Raw genomic sequence first — 13,897 nt, forward strand, 5'->3', positions numbered from 1 at the left:
GACACAACACTTCAATTAAGTCATTACATGTATGGTTAGATAGATATAAGCATGAATAATAAAGCCATAACAAATCGACCAATTGCCTTCTAAAAGATGCAAGTATAAGATTGCTCTCATATTTGTATAAGCAATACCAGTGACTAGACTACATCAAGACGAAGGATTTAATCTATATGAGCATGATATTAAGCTAAATGGATGCAAGATTATGCTAGATGGATGAATAGTAAACTATATGAATTCAAGCAATCATGAAATATGCAAAAAGAAATTAAACTAAGATGCAATAATCTCAAAAAGAAAGCACAATATCTTCAATGACTCCAGAGCAAAAACTGCATAATAACAATAAATCTCCAGGGTGTTTTTAATGAAAGATGAAGGCTGAATTTATAGAGAATCACAAGAGATATCAAGAAAAAGCACAATTTAGGATAATTGAAATAATTGAGAAATCGGATTCAGTTAACCTTGAGACATATTCCAATTATAGTTTAATTGAAATGCATTCAAAAAAGAAGTTTGAGTTTGCATTAGAGATATAATTTAATTAATTCCATGCACTTGAGATAAAAATAGGTAATTCTTTGATTTATTCAAGAAAATAGTCTTTTCAATGTAACTGAACTTCTTTTCTCAAAAGCTTTGAGTTCCAATTTTAGAGAATGATTAAATTCCTTTTAATTGCTTTTCTGATTTCAAGTTATCTCAATTTAGAAGAAGAGATAATATCTCAAGTTTGATTTCTCTCTCAATTCAATTCTTTTATTTTATTTTCAATTTAACTCTTGCTTTGTGATTAATTCCTCTTTTGTGATAAATTAATTCCTTTTTTTATGATTAAATGGCAAATTTATTAATTAATTAAATATGCTAAGATATTTAATAAATTAAATAGGATAATTGATCAAAATGATTTTCTTGGAATGATTTAATTAATTAAATAAATATTTAATTAATATAGAATAATTCACTTTCCATGTGATATTTGATGATTGAAAAATTAATTAATTATGTGCCCAAAGTTGATTTAATTGCCTTTGGTTAGGACCTTGGTGATGTTGTCAAAATTAGGGGCCCATGGTTTAGGTGACCAATTTTAGAGTATTAAATTTACCCCTCTTTGAATTAATGTGCGAGCAGTGCATTGGTTCAATGAATAGTTGATGTCTAGGAGATACCAGTCATGAACTTGATTGATCACGAACCAGATGAAAAGCGGGGTGTTTAGCTTGATTTGAAGCGATGAAGCTGAACAGAGTTGATTAAAGTGAAACCGATCCCGAAATTGATTGAACTAGGATCGATGAAGAGCAAAGATACCAAACTTGAACTTGATTGATCAAGAAGCTAATCTTACTGATCTAGAACTTGATTGAACAAGACATAGTGAGCAAAAATAAAATTGATCTTGAACTTGATGGATCAAGACACGATGAGCAAAGATAAACTATCCAGCTTGATTTGATGCAATGAAACTAAACACCTGCTTAGATTGAGCATGTGATCAAAGATACTCTTTAAACTTTTGATTGAGTTTAAATGAATAATTAGCTTGATGAAAAGCGATGAAATTGATTAATGTTAAGAGACTCATTCAGATGAAAGCAAATATCAACTTGATTTGAAGCCATGAAACTAAGATGCCCCTAGAGATTGATTCGATTCAGATGATCAAGAGATCTCAACTTGATATGAAGCGATGAAGCTGAGATGCCCCTTAGCAATAAGAATTTGTTTGATTTTCTTTAGTTCAAAATATTTTTGCTCGACTTTTGATGAACATTTGAAAATTTTCTCGACATTGAAGATGTGAGGTCATGCGGTCACAAGTATGCCCCCTCGGGAGTGAAATTGAAAGATAGCGACAGTACATGATGATTATAGGCAATTGTTAGCGATGATAATGACTTGAGCATAAAAATTGAGGAAGAGGAACATTTGTGAAGATTTAGCATTGATTGATGAGAAATTGAGTGCAAAGTTGATTTGTAGAATAAATTGAGATTCGGCATTGATTCATTAGAAAATGAGTGCGAATTGGAGAAATAATGAGCATTTGATGAAAAGTGGTAAGTGGTCCAAATTGTATTGAAATTAACTAGGTGAATGATCTCGGATTTCAATTTTGATTTTGATCCCGAAAATGGAATCAAGACAGGCAAATTAGCTATGGGTACAATTTTCATGTCCATCAGAGCAAGTTGAAAAATTAGGGTTTTGGGCTATATAAAGGGTCAAAGTATCATTTTCAATTCATTTTAACCTCCCAAGTTTGAAATTTGAAAAGCTTTGTGCGAAGAAAAATTATCATTCCAATCCAAGAGCACCGATTTGAGCACCAAAGACGTCATAATCAACCTCGGAACTACGAGCTAGCGGTAAGAGTCTAATTTTTAGCCCTTTCATTTCATCAATTTTGAATTTTTTTCTTGATTTTTTGAATTTTTAGTCTTGTTCAAGTCGGTCGTTGTTATTTTGTCATGCGAGACAACATCTTGTGTCGTACGACAAAATGCTTTATATTAATTTTTCATTTAAGTCCATTAGATTTTTCATTTCATACCTCCCCTTGTATCGTACGAGTTTTTGATTAAGAGACCATTTTGTCATGCAAGTGCTTGTTTTATATCATATCAAATTCTTTTATCATTCTATACCTATTCCTGACTCGTACGAGTTTCTTCCCACACTGTGAAATGTCGTATGAAAACAGTGAGCATTTTAAAGGGTGCAAACATGAAATTTTGATTTTGCAATTAATGTGTTTGGATTTGCATGATGTTTAAGCTATCTTATAGCATAATTTGGATGATTCTCTGACACTCTGTTGCTTAATTCTTGTAGATTCAACTACCAATTGTTCCTTTTAGATGTGTCTATCCTCTGACTATGAGACTAGTGCATGAGTTATCCAATATAGATTTGGCACATATTGATTTGTGTGGATTTACTCACCTTTTATAGATACTAGATATCTGTGTGAATCACGGGATTCTCACCACACTTGTTGAGAGATTCCATTATGAGCATAACATGTTTCATTTGCCAGTTGGGGAGATGACTATCACTCCCGAGGATGTATATAGGATTCTTAGGATTCCATTCACTGGGGATAAGGTGGATTATGATTCGGTACAACATCCTAGCTTACTAGCTTTGAGACAGGTATTTCACGATGAGGACATCCTTATACGGTCTATCAGCTATGATGACATGATGACCAGGTACAGTGAGGAGTTTCCACTGGCTTGTGTCTTAGCAAGATTTATCAGTTGTTTCCTTATGCCAGATAGGGGACAGTAGGGTTTCTTATGTGATTGGGATAGGATATTGCAGAGGCTTGTGGATCACCTTGAGAGATTAGGATGGGGTTCATGTATTTTGGCACACATGTATCGTGAGATGCATGAGATTGTCTATAGAGAGGGGAAGAGCATGGCAGCAAGGGTTTTGATTTTACAGGTATGGGCCTGGGACCACATCGCAGTGTGCAGAACTATAGTGGATGATGCCAAAGATCCATAGCAACCGATTGTTTATAGATATTGTGGATACATTACTCAACCCCATTTGGGCAAGATAGAGTACTAGAGACAACAGCTAGACGATTTGATAGTTTTTGTATGGAGACCATATAGGGGTCTAGAGCCTTGGGACAACTGGAGAGCTATGCATAGAGATCTATTCATGACTCGTCCTCTCATTAGCAGATCGGTGATAGTCATCTAACACTTTGTTGTTACTCAGGTGATGAGGTAGTATGGTAGGCCTCAAGGGATCTCACAAGATTTTATTGCATATGCTCGTTATGCAGATGAGGAGAGGTGAGGAGGGGGGCCTAGGTTATCATATGCCTTGGGCATGCAGGAGTTGACAAGGTTGTCACAGATTCGGTGGGATTATCTTGAGGATATTGCAGATGTGGGGGTATTGCCCCAGTATAGGGATTGGTTCCAGTAGCATCCATTCCCTAGATTCACAGATCTAGTAGAGCAGGCACCTCTAATAGAGGAGGTTGAGGATGATGCCCCCGCACATGCATAGGGATAGGGACAGAGGAAGGGATGAAGAGAAGAGGCTCCGAGGTAGGTAGGTGGTGATCCTAGTGCTAGCAACAACATGGTACCAGTTGGGATGAGACAATAGTAGAGAGGAGAGGGCAGATCTCTAGGGGTTGTTGGTGTGAGGATGAGTGGTGTTAGGATAGCGGAGGGTGTAGGAGAGGAGGAGCGAGCAACTTCTAGATAGGTATGGTAGAGGAAGGATGAGCAGGGTGGAGCTGGAGGCAAAGATGGAGGCAGAGAGCCTATGAGAGATAAGGGGGCAGCTGATGTAGCACGGTCGATGAGAGTGTGATTAGCAGGTCTGCAATCATAGTTGGTAGTGGCTCAGACACAGCCTACAGAGAAAGACCAACAGCTGGCAAAGCTTAGAGTAGAGAGAGATAGTCAATTAGCTAAGGTCAGAGCTAAGCGTGATCATTAGCTCACTGAGATCAAGCCAGACTGAGACTCTCTTTAGCATGAGGTTTTGCACCAGACCACTCAGGCAACTTATTACATGGCAATGTATAGTGTAGTTGTTCCTATAGTGTAGCAGGTTGTCCCCTACTCTCAGTACATGGCACGATTTGAGGGAGCTCAGGTGCCGAGACAAGATGTCAGTCAGCAAGCTCCACCTCCTCCACCACTTGGCAATGAGGGAGAGGCAGAGAGCTAGATTTCTTATAGCTCTTAGATTTTGTTAGATACCCCATTTTTTGTAGCCCATACGATTCTTGCTCCGATAGGAGATTGTATATGACAGTTATATCACTTGTACTCTGAGATATTGATGATTATATATACAAGATCTTGATTTGATTTCATTGTACTTGTGTCGATTGATTTATGAGATGGTTTTCTATATGCTTTATTCTATATGTATGCATATTTGTTTAGTATGGATGTATGTAATGCAAATGAATATGAATGTTTGTTTTTGTTTCTTTTCATATGCAAATAAATGATAAAAATGAGTAACTAGTAATACAAGTTGTATTATTTTTCTTTTCTATGCAATAATGTGAATGCAATGAATGTATGAATCTATATAAGATGTATATGTATGCAGCTAACATCTCAATACACAAGTACTCAATCAAAGAAACAATGAAAAAGAGAGACCACTTAACTTAGAAATGATGATACTTCAAACTCTCATTCAGAAGATAAAGAGATTATTGTTATCATGCAGGAATCACTTGAAATGCACAAAATGCAAAATGAATGCAAACTAAAAACTAGTCACTGGATTTGAAATGCTTAATATTCATCACTGAGCATTTACAAACATAGCGGGTAGAATAGAGTTCCTTCCTTTTCATGTGCAATATTAATTATCTTATCCGCAATGACCCTTTTTTCGTTCATATCCTTGGACAGATTATGCATGGACCCAGATTGCACATTAAAGAAATTCCCTCAAAATAGAAAAAGAAATGATGAGATCCTCCCTGTAGCATATAAATAAGCGGAGTTGAGATATGTGTGGTGATTTCACCTTGATGTGAAGGCTCTTATCACAAACACCCATCTGATTAGATGTTTCTAGATCATTGGAATCATTCCTACAAGTAGAAAACAAAGAAAATATTATGCCCCCAATCCTTGCTCCTCTTAGTCAATATAGACTTCCTCGAGTTACTTAGAGGGAATAATAATCAAAAACCAATATAAAAGACAGCACACAAATAAAGATTTCATGCATATCTCAAACTATTTAGTGATTATTTTCAGTAATGTTGTTTTGCTTGTGTACTCAGTGATAAAACTCTTTAGTAGTTAGGAGATAGGTGACTGACTCAGATTGGACGACTGGGTATCACTAACAAAATGATGACTTGGTTGATACTGCTTAGGACACATAATTTGCTCAATCGATTATCCTAAGACTAGGATATTGATCAGTTTCAAGCCATGAGGGTTCCAAAAGAACCAGGATGTCACAAAAGTGACTAAAAGATAAAGCAAAGATGCAACATTTCAGTATAAGAGATAAGACCAACCTGGACAAAATCCAATAGTTGTACTGATCTATGTCATTGTTTTGATTTGTGTGATCATTGATAGGAATGTATGGTTTCAAAGAGTAAGTACCCCGTATAAGACTGATCTATCTAGTTTTGAGTGTACCCTTCCTTGTATAAGACATGTTGATGTTTGATAGAGTTCGATAGATAGATTAACAAGAAATGAGATAAGTTTGATTGTGGACTTTGAGAGTTTGTCTATGGTTGATTTGGTTTGAAGCATAGTCTATGCTTTCTTCCTTTTATTTTTCAATTTTTGATTTAGTGAGTTTTATTTTTATTTTTAGGATTTTGTTTAGGACATTTTATGATTTTTAGGAGTTTTTTCAGGACATTTTATGATTTTTAGGAGTTTGTTTAGGACATTTTACGACTTTTTTTTTTTTTTTTTTGGATTTTCTCAGCTATGCCCCTAGTATGAAAACCTATATGATATGATGATCTATAGAATGCATGTGGAGACAATGATTTTTGATATGGTCTATATTAATGCAATATGCATGATGAAGATGCATTTCCTATTTGAACAAAGATGACTATGTTTGTTTAGCACTTTGTAATACACCAATTGAATTGGAGGTACAAAACATTTCATAGATAAGTGGTCAATCGATCCATAAGGTCCCTTGGAACATCCAAATTAACACACTTAGTGACTAGGATTTACAAATGGGGACACAGAAAACTTCCCCATCAGTTCTTGAAACTTTGATCTTCTTTTGCCCATGTGAGTGCAAATGAGTTAATCCCCACTCTTGTTTTCACTAAAGATCCTTAGCATCCTATATGACTAGCTACATGGATTATTCTAACTTCAAAAGAATCTCGAATAGAGCCTCGCTACCAGCAAGCTTTTAGAGCTCCGATGAGGTTATAAACTGTAATTTCTTGAATATTGCTCCATTGCCAATAGGTGTTCATAGCCCTGATGGAGTTACTCGCATGGTCGCATAGTCAATCTTTTTGTCACACTTGTATGCATGATATTTCAGTTATATATCATTTCTCTTTTGCCTTGAGATGAATATTTGGCATAACACTTTTCTTTTTTTCCTTTTTTTTCCTTGACTTGTAAGTAATGAAACCTACTTGGGTGTGAAAATTACAATGGCGGTGAAGTAGAATTTTAGATTTTTCACCAGTCATATGATCAACTAGGTGTCTAGAATGAATTAGAGATTTTTTAATATGTTTGAGATATAGAAATTGATAGATTTTGGGTTAACAAGTCTCAAATAGTGAAATCACTACCCAACCATAAGTAAAGCATCGTCACAGGGTAATGTTAAAAATGAATGACCTTATGACCTCAAGGACTTCATGTCTGAATATCTAAGAAAAGAGATTACCCTTGTTTGTCTTGAATGCAAACAAATGATAAACTTGGACAATTGCCTTGCTTTATTGATGTTGCTATATGCTAATGCAGAAATTGTATGAATGCGATGCATTTATAAAAAGAAACTATATGCAATGCAGTGCTTTGAATAAAATGATATGCAATACAAAAGAAAAACCTGAACTAATCCAGCCCTTAGATATAGTATCATTTAAGGTGCATGTTGTTCATAGGGTCAGGGAGTTTTGTGTAGGTAGTTCATTGGTCTAGCATAAAGATGTTTTTCCAAGAAGGACTTAGCTAAGTGTACATGTCCAACATCTCCAATGTTGATTTCCTTAGTTTTTTGGATTTTGTGATGAAACTAGGGTAAATTATTATGCAAAGGATTGGATAAGGGGTATGGAAGGATGAAAAGGAGGTGTTGGATAATGGATCAGATATTGAAAGTTTGGTGCATGAGTGAATGGAAATGTTTGTGGTATCACCATTGGCACACATCTTGAGGGATGGTGGATTGATGGAGGAAAAGTGGATCTTAGATTTTGAGATTTGGATGGAGGAACAATCAGGGACTTTGGGACATAAGGTTCCAAAATATATGAAGGAGGTGATGAAGAAATAGATTTGGAAGGTTTGGATAGAGGAAAAACAATCTTGGCTGTTGATTTGGATTTTTCTTTAGACTGTTGTGCTTCAAGGAGACACTTAGGGATCCACATGGTTTTTGACTTTTCATGCTTTTGTAGTTTCTTGAAACGCATTGCTTCTACAAGTGCCTTAGGAATCGATATAGATTTTTATTTTTCTTTCTTTTTTTTATTGGGCCTTTATTTCCTTTTATATGGATGGAAGGTATGCGAAGATGTACACTTTTGTTGATCCTGCACAAGGGATGGAGGAATATAGGGTCCTAAAATGGATGGAAGAGATGAAGGAGAAGGCATGTACCTAGATTTTGGTTTAGTAGGGATACCACCATCTTGAGGAATGTCACTAAGGCCATGACCCTTAATATTGTCTTTAACATGGAGGGGTTCTTGCTTGTGAAGGTCTACCCCTTTCCATTTATAAATATTTTGACTTGTAGGATCATGAGAGGGATTTTTAGGCATGAGGGATCCTTGAGGTGAACGGGGAGGATTATGACAAGGAGATGAAGGTATACTTTGATCTTGACATGGAAGAGGGTCATTGGATAGAGTAGGAATGGTGTTTGACTCTTCATTTCGAATAGGATCATTTGAAAAGGTGGAAGAGGCATCATGATCTTTCTTAAGAAGTATTCTTTGCTCTTGAGATGGAAAGGGATCATCTTGGAATAAATGGAAAGGTATAAGGGAATCATCATGGGATTCCAGTGAGATAGGATCTTTTTCAACCATTGGATAGGATGGCCCTTGAGATAGCCCTTGAGGATCAACATGAAAAGTTTCATCATTAGGTTCATTATTTGAGAGACATGGTATGGATTGTTGTTGAGAAGCCTTAGGAGATGGAGGAATCACAGTAGAGATGGAGGCAACATGTGATCCATTGCTAGACATAGGTTCATCATTTTGATCATGCTTGGTAATGACATCTGGTTTCTCCTTAGGTGAATTTTTAGAATTTTCAATTTGAATAACACCATCATCAAGGAGGTCTTGAATTTTATGTTTTAATTCCACACACATTGAAGTCTCATGTTTGTTATGTCTATGATAAGCACAGTAATTACTTAAAACTTCACATCCCCATGTGGTCTTTTTAGGCAATATGATAAGATTATGCTCAAGTAGCTCTTCCAAAGCTAACTCAATAGATTTCCCCAAAGGTGTAAACTGTCTATCTAGGGGATAGATGTCTTTTTGTCTTGGTGAAGATGCCTTGTGATCTTGTATGAGATTTGGATTTTGATTTCCAATTACTTTCTGTTCCAACTTATGTAATTGTTTTAGCATTTCTTGAAGTCTAGTGTTCTTGATATCATGAAATTTTATCTCAAGAGGGGTCATTGAATCTTTTCGTTGAGCTTGAATGTCATATATTTCTCTCTTGAGATCTTGAATTTGTTGGGCAAAGGTAGCCATGGGCTTCTTACCTTTGTCATAATTTTTAGAAGAGCTTCTGGTTTGAGTAGGCATTTTTATTGACTGATGTGACCTAGAGTTGTTTGTGATGCAGAAGTCAAGATCAAATTTGGAGCTAGTTGTTTGTTTAACATATCGATTGAGAAAAAGCAACTAAGATTTAGTCTAGTTTCAGGAACGATCTATCCTGTGTAAGATGTTTATCTAAGTTACCTAGTTTGATTTAAGAGAAGTGACTAAGACTCAATCTTGTTTCAGGAATGATCTATCCTATGTAAGACGTTATCTAAGTGACTTAAGTTTGATAAATGGTTGATTGAACTAACTGAAAGATGATCGATAAAGTCATGCAACACTATGGCAGAAGTGCACTGTTCGGATCTGTTTATGCTCAGAATGATGATAACCAATTTTATGCTCATTGTAGACTACTTTAGGCAAGTTTAACTATTCTAGACTGACAAAATTAGAGATTCGTATGACAGGTTTTATAGGACCAGACAACAGTTTAATAGCTTCGGGATGACAAAAATAGTATTTCGTACAAGTTGCTGCCTAGGTTCGTACGATAAATGGGTATATCTCAAATGACAAACTAATGAATGTGATGATGTTTCGTACGATACAGAATCAGAGACTAGACAATAATTCCCTAAGCAGGATGACAGTTTATAAGGTTTCGTACGACTCACAACTGAGGCTCAGACAACAAACTGTTAGACCTGATGAAATTTCATACGACAACAAGCATGTAGCGGGATGATAAATCAGAAGAGTCATACAACAGATTACTGGACAGAGACAAAATTTCTGATGGACCGAGTTTTCAATGACTCACGACGACCAGTTTTGAGTTGGACTAAGTTTTTGACAGCTGAGATAGACTAGTTTGTGACATGAACAAATTTTTGACCAAGATAGACTATTTTTTGACACGGTTAGAGTTTTGACTAAGATAGACTAGTTTTTGACACAGATAGAGTTTTGACTACTGAGTTGTTTATTGTTTTCTCTAGTTTTGGTATTTTAGTTTCAGTTTTAGGGATGAAAACACAGTAAACACACAATATGTATGATGACTCCAATCACAACACACTAACCCTATAGAAATTGGTGAGAGAAGAAAACCTTTGCTTGCAGACTTAGGTACACACCCAATAGCTAATTAGAATATGGTTGTTGAGTCTCACGCAATGGATTCTCAATGTCGTATTAGCCAACTCCAAAAGCTAACGGGGGCACGAAATGGTAAGTATCTTGGGAGAGTTACTATCTCTCTTGCACAAAGATTATCCCCCCTTACGAAGGTGAACCCAGTAGCTTCTAATTTTAATTGGAACTAGTAAGGGATCTGTTTGGCATGTCGAGGTATAAACTCAATTAAGAGGCCTCCCAGCCTTGAAAAACAAGGTTTAATATACCCCAAGGTACAGAGGAGAGCTATTCCCGAGCACTGCCATTGACTTGATTTTCATCAAATCATGTTTATTTTATAGTGGGTTGGAGTACTTGGTGTTTAGTCATTCCCACTTGGGTCATTCCCTTCTCACCGACTGTAATGGCTTTGAGTTATTAGCTCATCGGGAGGGCAGGCCTGCTAAAGATATACAAATCTCAAACTTAAAGAAAATGCCTCAAGGGTCTAGATTTCTGATTGTCTATACAGACAAGAGCATACTCTCCTACCTCTCAGAATTTTCTTAAAACATGAAATACAAATTTGTTCTTTAACCAAATAGCAAGTTAGGTGCCTTAAAAATGAATTTAATGAATACACAATGTTTGCTCAAATCTCCTCAGGCAACCTGCAAAGACAATGAATCAGTAGTCATATTGTCTTTGTTTGACAAGCATATTCTTCGACAAGCATTCTGCAAAAACTAATTAGGCTCTGAAAAAAAATTTCAGACAAACGAATCACAAGCTAGGGTCAGCGTTGGTATGATAAAAATTGAATGAGAAAACTTGAAGAAAGAAATCTGCTTTTTAACCCAGAAATACAAAGTACCGTACGAAAATTCTCACCGAGTTGTATGATAATTTGTACGATATCACACGATATTTGCAGTTTGTCATTCGGCACTATGGGAAAACTCGTACATAATTCACAACAACTGTACAGATGAAAATCCGAAAAAAATAAAAATAAAAATCTGAAAAATAAGAAAAAAAAAGTTAGTCTCCGAGGCCAAAAGATGTAGTCTTCTGCCCCATGGTGGGTGCCAAAAATGTGTGTGAAAAGTGGAATAATTCTGCAAGCTGTAAGACACAACACTTCAATTAATTCATTGCATGTATGGTTAGATAGATATAAGCATGAATAATAAAACCATAACAAATCGACCAATTGCCTTCTAAAAGATGCAAGTATAAGATTGCTCTCATATTTGTATAAGCAATACCAGTGACTAGACTACATCAAGATGAAGGATTTAATCTATATGAGCATGATATTAAGCTAAATGGATGCAAGATTATGCTAAATGGATGAATAGTAAACTATATGTGTGAGGTAGGAAATTGGAAATCATCACATGCATGTAAATCAAAACACTAATCTAGCTCAATCACGAAAACTAAAATGCAATGATCTATCCTAACACACTCAATAAAGACATGAAAATGAAACATTCAAAACTAAAGACAATGCAAACCAAATGTAGATCTGAATGCTTCCTTCATGCGGCTCCATTGTTCTTCTTTCTTCTCCAAATAGCTTTGCTGTGGATCTCACCTACTAGTGCATGATCATGATATGAAAGCAAGTAGACAAGATGATTGCTCAAGAATACTCGAAGCGTGATTGATTAGAAATTCGATAATCTAATTATTATTCTCATTCTCATTAGGGGATTTGATTGAAGAAATTCATCCAATTTATAGACAAATTGGAGAAATGATCAAATTAGCATGATTCAATTCAAATGGAAATTGCAAATCAATATGATAAATTATGACAAATTATGACCAATTATGCACTTTCTATGCAAAATTGATTGATTGATAATTTATGACAAATTATGACAAACTTCTATGTCAAAAATTGATTGATTCTCAATTATGACAAATTATGACAAATTGACATGTCATTCCCATGAAATTAGGAGAGAAATAGGAGGAAATTGAAATTAAGAATTTAGAAAATTAGAAAATTAGAAAAAGAGGAATTAAGAAATTAGGAATTAAGAAATTGATGAAAGATTAGGAAATTAGGTAAATCAATTAATAATTTTTCATTTATTAATTAATTCACAAAAAGAGGAATGATTAGCCAATTAAATGAACATTTAATTGTGACAAGAAGACTTAGGATAAATAAATAATTTATTAATCCTAAAGGGAGAAATGACAAACAAGGTTAAATGAACAAATCATAAAACCTTGGAAGATGAATTAGAAATGCAAGGATGACAATTAAGTCTTGACAAAGGATAGTTGATATCGATTCGATCATGATTTTGAATTGATAAATGACCAGTGTTGATAAATGATTTGATTGAGATTGGTTGACAAAAATCAATGAAAAATTGACCAAATTGACATGATTGAAAAGGACAAGGATCGATGACAAATCGATCGCAATATGACAAGATTGACAAGGACAAAGATCGACCAAAATCATGACTGAAGATTGTTGTCGACAAGACCTAATTCAAAAGTGATAAAAATGAGGAATGTCGAAGAAGGACTCGATGCTCGCAAATGATAAAGATCAAGTGCGCAACATAGAAGAAATGTTAATGCGACGCAAAAACCCTAAAATAAGGCAATGCGCAAATGTTAATGTATGACTCCGCAAGCGTTGACCATTTTTAGGTTTCTACATTTCGCCCCTCTTTGAGACAATGCGATTTTAAGCATTGTTTCAAAGAATAGTAATGAAAATGCCCTAGACAATGACAATGACATATGCATGCCCCCTCGAGGAATTGGCCGAAAACATGCAGAAAAGAGGCCAATTAATCGATAAGAATGATAGAAAATGATAGGTTCAAACGGACTGCCAAGATTGACGAAAGAAATGTTAGTAAGAAGAAATTAGACAGAGGACAGTTAGAGATGAAGAAAAACTTGCTTTTAGTAATGCACTTTGTAGGTAAGAACATTTATTTAATGTAGCAAAACGGATGTAGAGCATCATGGCATTGAAGGCCAGAGCTAAAACGCAACCCTTTTTGCAAAAGACAGACACATCGCAGACAAACAGCAATCACAACAAAAAAAGAAAGGGACCATGAACCATCCCAGTCACTCTAAATCACTCAGTGACATCATCGAGCAACATAGGAACATGATCAAAGCCAAAGATAAATCAGTAAAAAGATAAGATGCACAAATTCCAACAAATCAAACAACATCTTGATCTTCATTGTCAAAAGTTGAAAGTGCTGATAGGACGATCATGCTGTC

Source organism: Cryptomeria japonica, chromosome 5 (genome assembly GCF_030272615.1).
Source record: "Cryptomeria japonica chromosome 5, Sugi_1.0, whole genome shotgun sequence".
Taxonomy (NCBI): Eukaryota; Viridiplantae; Streptophyta; class Pinopsida; order Cupressales; family Cupressaceae; genus Cryptomeria; species Cryptomeria japonica.